Raw genomic sequence first — 6,000 nt, forward strand, 5'->3', positions numbered from 1 at the left:
TCAGCTCCATCCACAGACTCAGAATGTTTAATGAGATTTTCAGTTTCTCACTCCCAAACACGGACAGAGAAGTAGTAAATACCACACACCACATATTCACAGAAAGACTGTGTTACAAAAGTTAGAAACAAAAAGCAATCTGTCGAGAAAAGCACTTAGAGGAAACAGAAACTATGATGGGAGAGCTGTCCTGTCCCAAATTACTATTTTTGGAGAGTTAAGTGAAGGCATTGTGTCCGCAGTGTAAGAAGATGACGCTAGTCCCCCGCCGCCATTGCTGAGATCCAGGTGGCCACAAGGCCCAACCACTGTTGTCAAGCTCCACCCCCATCCTAATGGGATTCACAGCTCCTGCTTCCCTGCCCACCCTCCTGCAAAGTTTTAAAAGGACCTGTTCCTGAACAAGTGGCTCGCTTGGCTTCTCTCTTCTCTCTCTCTAGCCTCCTCTTCTCCTCTCTCTCACTCCCCTCTCTCCTCTTTCTCTCTTACTCTCCTTTTCCCTCTTTGCCCCTTCCCTCCAGTCTGCTGGGTTTTCCCCCAATAAACCCTTCCCCTTAAAAAAAAAAAAAAAAAGAAGAAGAAGACGCTAGTAAAAAGTAATATTTGCAGGAAACACAAAGACCTATTAGAATCTATAGCACAAGAATAGAATTGAAAAGAACTCTACAGAATAATCAGAAAACAAGCATGAAGACAGTTTGCAGAAAATAGAGTAAAAAGGACAATGCAGTGAGGAAGATGTGGAAAAAAAAAATAAGTGAAGTAGTAGACAAATGCAGGAGGTACAACCTCTGAATAATAGAATCACAAAATGGGAGAACAGAGAAAGGTGAGATGTCATAGCATAGATATGCCTGGGAAAGCAGCGGAGGGTAGCCCAAGTGCTTGGGTCCCTGCACCCATGTGGGAGACCCAGCCTGGCCCAGCCTCTGTCATTGCGGATGTTTCCATTTGGGGAGTGGACTAGTGGATGGAAGACCTCTCTCTCTCTCTCTCTCTCTGTCTCTACCTGTCTTTGTAACTCTGCCTTTCAAATAAATAAAAACAAAATCTTTTATTAAAAAAAAGTGTTGTAATTGCATTTATTTCCCAGAATGTTGGCCTGTTCCTGTGGATATGTCCCACAATCTGAGAGGTGGGGGTTAAGGCAGAGCCCAGCTGTTGTCAGATCCACTCCGGCCTTTGCAGCAGCTCTCTGTGCCAGCAGCCGTGTGTGCCTGCCCTTAGGAAAGTCAATGCAGAGTTCTGGAGAATCAGATCCTCAGATGCTTCTTTGATATTGCCTCTAGTATGTAGGGGGTCAAAGACAAAAATCATTTTCTGGGCACTCTACGAGTCAATTCAGTTCATCTGAATCTAAGTCATTCTGAGTTTCCTCCAAGAGAGTCAGAGAAATGGACCTGCGTGCAGAACTGGGAAAAGCCAGCCCTTTCCGGGCCCTGGATGGACTTACATCTGTGTGCTCCACTATTTGTGAGGATACTTCAAAAGCTTCGTGGAAAGTATATATTATGAAAAACTATCTAGGGATTTTTTTAAAAAAAAAAAAACTTACCATTATCTGGAAGTTGATGGTGTCTGTAGGTGGGGACCTCAACTGAGGTTGTAAAATCTTAAAGCCTACATGTGGCTTCCCCATGTGGCTTGGCCTTCTTGCAGCTTGGCAACTGGGTTTCCAAAAAGAGTGATCCAAGGGTGAGTTTTCTAAGGGACTCAGGCAGAAGCAGCAAGTCTAGGGAGTTTCAAAACATCACATCTTCCCTATTGGTCAAGGGAAGTCTCTGAGGTTAGCTTACAGTTTGAAGGGCGGGAATTAGACTCTATTTATTTATTTAAGAGGCAGAGAGATAGAGATAGAAATAAGGATATAGATAAATGATTGCTAGACAGACAGATGGAAAAGCTATCTACCCATTTGATGAGCTACCTGCTGGTTTACTACCCAAACATCTGCAATGACTGGCGATAAACCAGGCTAAAGTCAGAATCCAGGAACTTAATTCAGGTCTCCCATGTGGGTGACAGAAACCCAACTGCTTGAGCTATCATTTGCTGCCTCCCAGGGTCTGTATGAATAGGAAACTGGAGACAAGAGTGAAGCCGGGATGTGGGCATCCTAATGGGCATCTTAATTGCTAGGCCAAATACCTGCCCCTACCCTCTACTTTTTGATTAAAAGAAAAGCATGCCTGGGAGAAATTGTGGAAGCCACATTTGACTGTATATCACTTCTTGAATAGACTTCAGCCAGAAGGTGTGACAGTAATGGGTCTATAATGTATGCAATGGAATGAAACAAGTGGTTATAAAATGCTCACGATGCATCAGCACCTTTGCACACAGTAATGCATGTAACCTTTTCAGCAGCCCTGTGAAGTAGGGTGGCAGATGGGATTTTCAGCTGTAATTCTTCATTGCTTCCTGGCTCCACCCTCGTTGTCCGTGCCTGTCACATGAGAAGTACACAGGAGGTGACTCCTCTTCACGTTGACTTTTGCTTCAGCCGTAAGATTTACTTTGGTCTGCAGGAAAAAGCAAATGTGATTCAAACAGGGATTTGAAATGTGCTTGGTTGGTAGACCATGATCTCGGGCACTTCCGCCCTTGCCATGAAAAGGGTTTCTCTCCAGGAGGTGACAGCTCTTCCACTCAGAGCCCAGAGTGTGACAAACAGAGCAGACTGGCGTTGCCGGAAAGCAAGGTTTGAAAGCAGCGATCTTCAGCTGAGTCCAGACTCAGACAGCCAGTTCCCAGCTAACTGACCGTAGATAGATGGAAAGTGCTGGTTACTGAATGCTACTGGGGTTCTATGGTTTTGTAATAGTTGACTTACACAGTAATCATGATTGGTTCCATTTTTCCCTGAGTTTTCAAGTAGTTAATGAACTTAGCAAGGGACCAGGTTTTGAATCTAGCTCCACTTAACCCAGCTCCTCACACAGTGTGCTACGCAGGTTCCACAATCATTGAGTTCAGACAGATCTGGCTAAACCGCTTGACTGCCACGAGCGATGGGTGCAGGACTGGAGGGGACTAATTTATAGGGGCCTGCGTAGGAAGGCCCCTCCTCTGTTTTTTTCCCCAGGAAGTTCTTCAACACTGCTGAGGATTTTGATCTTAGGGTGTGTGTTGGGTGGGAGATCACTGCACTGAGTTTCATTGTTTCTGGCCCAGTTTCCATTGAACAGCTGGGGAGGCAGGGCCTGTCTACATTGCCCAAGCATGAAAGACTGCATTGTTGATTTAGTTCCCTTGTGTGGCCAGAGGGCCCTGGGAGGGCGTTGGTCTTACTGAGGGAGAGAGAGAGAGAGCCCTAAAATTCTGGTACTGATCCTCTTCACAATGAGAACAGAGAATTTAGCATTCATCTAAGACTTTGCTTTTGCTATTGATGCAGATTAAAGCTCTCTTTAATAATCCCTGCTTGCTCTCCCAGTGAATGATATGATTATTTAAATGTGTGAGAGAAAACACTAGAATCTGAGAGATCCAAACTGGGGACCTGGTCCTGGTGTCCCAGGATTTACTAGCTGCATGGTTTTGCATGAATCCCTTTGCCTTGCTAAGATTTGTTTTCCATATGGGGTTCATGGTGTCTGCCTTCACTACATTACCCCTTGAGGGGCACATGAGGGCATAATAGCGATACACACCTTCATCCAATAGGTGGTAGGTGAGCAAATCTCATATTCTTGCAATATAAATTGTAAGCACATATCTAAACCCTGGAGAGATGATTTTTAATTTTCTTTTTTTAAAGAATTATTTTATTTATTTGAAAGAGGAGTTACAGAGAGAAGTAGAGCCAAAGAGAGAAAGAGGTCTTCCATTCTGCTGGTTCACTCCCCAAATGACTGCAACAGCCAGAGCTGAGCTGATCCGAAGCCAGGAGCTGGGAGCCTCTCCTGGTGTCCACAGGGGTTTAGGGGCCAAAGGACTTGGGCCATCTTCTGCTGCTTTCCCAGGCCATAGTAGAGAGCTGGATTGGAAGAGGAGCGGCTGGGACTCGAACCGGCGCCCATATGGGAGCTTCAGGCTAGGACTCTAACCCTCTGCGCCATAGCACTGGCCCCTAATTTTTAATTTTTTTTATTTTTGCATTTATAATAAAAATTCATGTAGTGCCCACATCTGTTACCTGGCTGAGTCTCCCCAGGCCAATGCTAAGATGGCCACGTCCACAGAAGCCAAGCCAAAGCCATGGATGGAGATGTCAGCCACTCAGTGGTTGTGCATCCCAGGCCCCGGCTCCAGGGTCTCAGGTACTGACCCTATAGGCCACGTGTCAGACCCCAGTTCCCTAACGAGGCCCTGCTAACCTCCATTCTAGCCCCTCGTCCAGGGCAGCATTTTAAACCTTGATGTTAGCGCCTCTCTCTTCTGTATCGCCTTTGAATTAAACAAACAATACAAAAATAGAGTTAAAACCCATGCCAGCCATAATGAAGTTTGAAGGGGGCAATGGAAAGTGTGGACACTGAGAAGCTTTTGTTTCATCACATGCGCTGAGGTGAAGGACCAGCTGAGGCAGGGCAGCAACGCCATCATGATTCAAGGAAAGGGAGAAAACTGCCTGAGCGGAGCATTGACGGAGCACGGAGAACAGCCCTCGGCAGGGCTGCAGGTGGAGCTGGGACGAGATTCCGGGGACTTGGGAATTGCTCCTTCCCGGCTGACTGCAGCAACAAGCCCTGCTTCCACTGTGCTCAGACGCCTTGCGGGACATCGACACAGGGTCCTAATGAGAACTGCCCTTCTAGAAAGGGAAGGGAGGCCGGCGCCACGGCTCACTAGGCTAATCCTCCGCCTGCAGCGCCGGCACACCGGGTTCTAGCCCCGGTCGGGGCACTGGATTCTGTCCCGGTTGCCCCTCTTCCAGGCCAGCTCTCTGCTGTGGCCCAGCAGTGCAGTGGAGGATGGCCCAAGTGCTTGGGCCCTGCACCTCCATGGGAGACCAGGAGAAGCACTTGGCTCCTGGAGTCAGATCATCGTGGTGCACTGGCCGCAGCAGCCATTGGAGGATGAACCAACGACAAAGGAAGACCTTTCTCTCTGTCTCTCTCTCTCACTGTCCACTCTGCCTGTCAAAAAAAAAAAAAAAAAAAAAAAAAAAAAAAGGGGAAGGGACCACTGCCCAAGCTAACTTCAGCTCCACCTCCAAACATTCAGTGGGATCATTTACAGTGCTGTGGTGAGCAGACCTCTATCCTGGTGAAAATGCTAAAGGCTGCCGCGATCCCAGGAGGCTACACAGAACAACAACAACAACAAAACTGTCAGAAATCTTAAAAGAAACCAGCAAAACTATGACCTTTCCATATCAATCAGTCTCTGAAAGATCAAATACAGAAAATAGAAGATGAGAAATTTCAATATTTAGACATTTGCACCAGGCCATGGAATCACCATGACATGTAGAACAGCTTAACTCCTGTGAGCTGCGTTGCATTGCTGGCATGGTTTTTCTGAAATGGCAGAAATGGACGGAGCCGAGGGCAGTTTATGAAAGGCCAGACCTGACTCTGCCAGCCACATCAGGACTGTCAAGAGTAAAAGGCAGGGGCCAGCGCTGTGGCGTATCGGGTAAAGCTGCTGCCTGCAGTGCCGGCATCTCATATGGGCATCGGTTTGAGTCCCTGCTGCTCCACTTCCGATCCAGCTCTCTGCTAGAAAGCAGTGGAAGGTGGCCCAAGTCCTTGGGATCCCTACACCTGCGTAGGAGACCCAGAAGAAGCTCCTGGCTTTGGATCAGCACAACTCCAGCCATTGTGGCCAATTGGGGAGTGAACCAGTGGATGGAAGATCTCTCTATCTCTCTCTCTATCTCTCTGCCATTCCTTCTCTCTCTATGTAACTCTGACTTTCATATAAATAAATAAATCTTAAAAAAAAAAAAGTAAAAGGTGTTCAGAAAGTGACAGGCTCTGACACTGATCCAACCATGCAAAGCGTACTAAGAGAAGAGAATGCCAACTGTCTCAAGGATCCTGTAACTAGAGA

The sequence above is a fragment of the Oryctolagus cuniculus genome, chromosome 2 (assembly GCF_051225735.1).
Source record: "Oryctolagus cuniculus isolate XC-2025 breed Fujian yellow rabbit chromosome 2, ASM5122573v1, whole genome shotgun sequence".
NCBI classification, from domain to species: Eukaryota; Metazoa; Chordata; class Mammalia; order Lagomorpha; family Leporidae; genus Oryctolagus; species Oryctolagus cuniculus.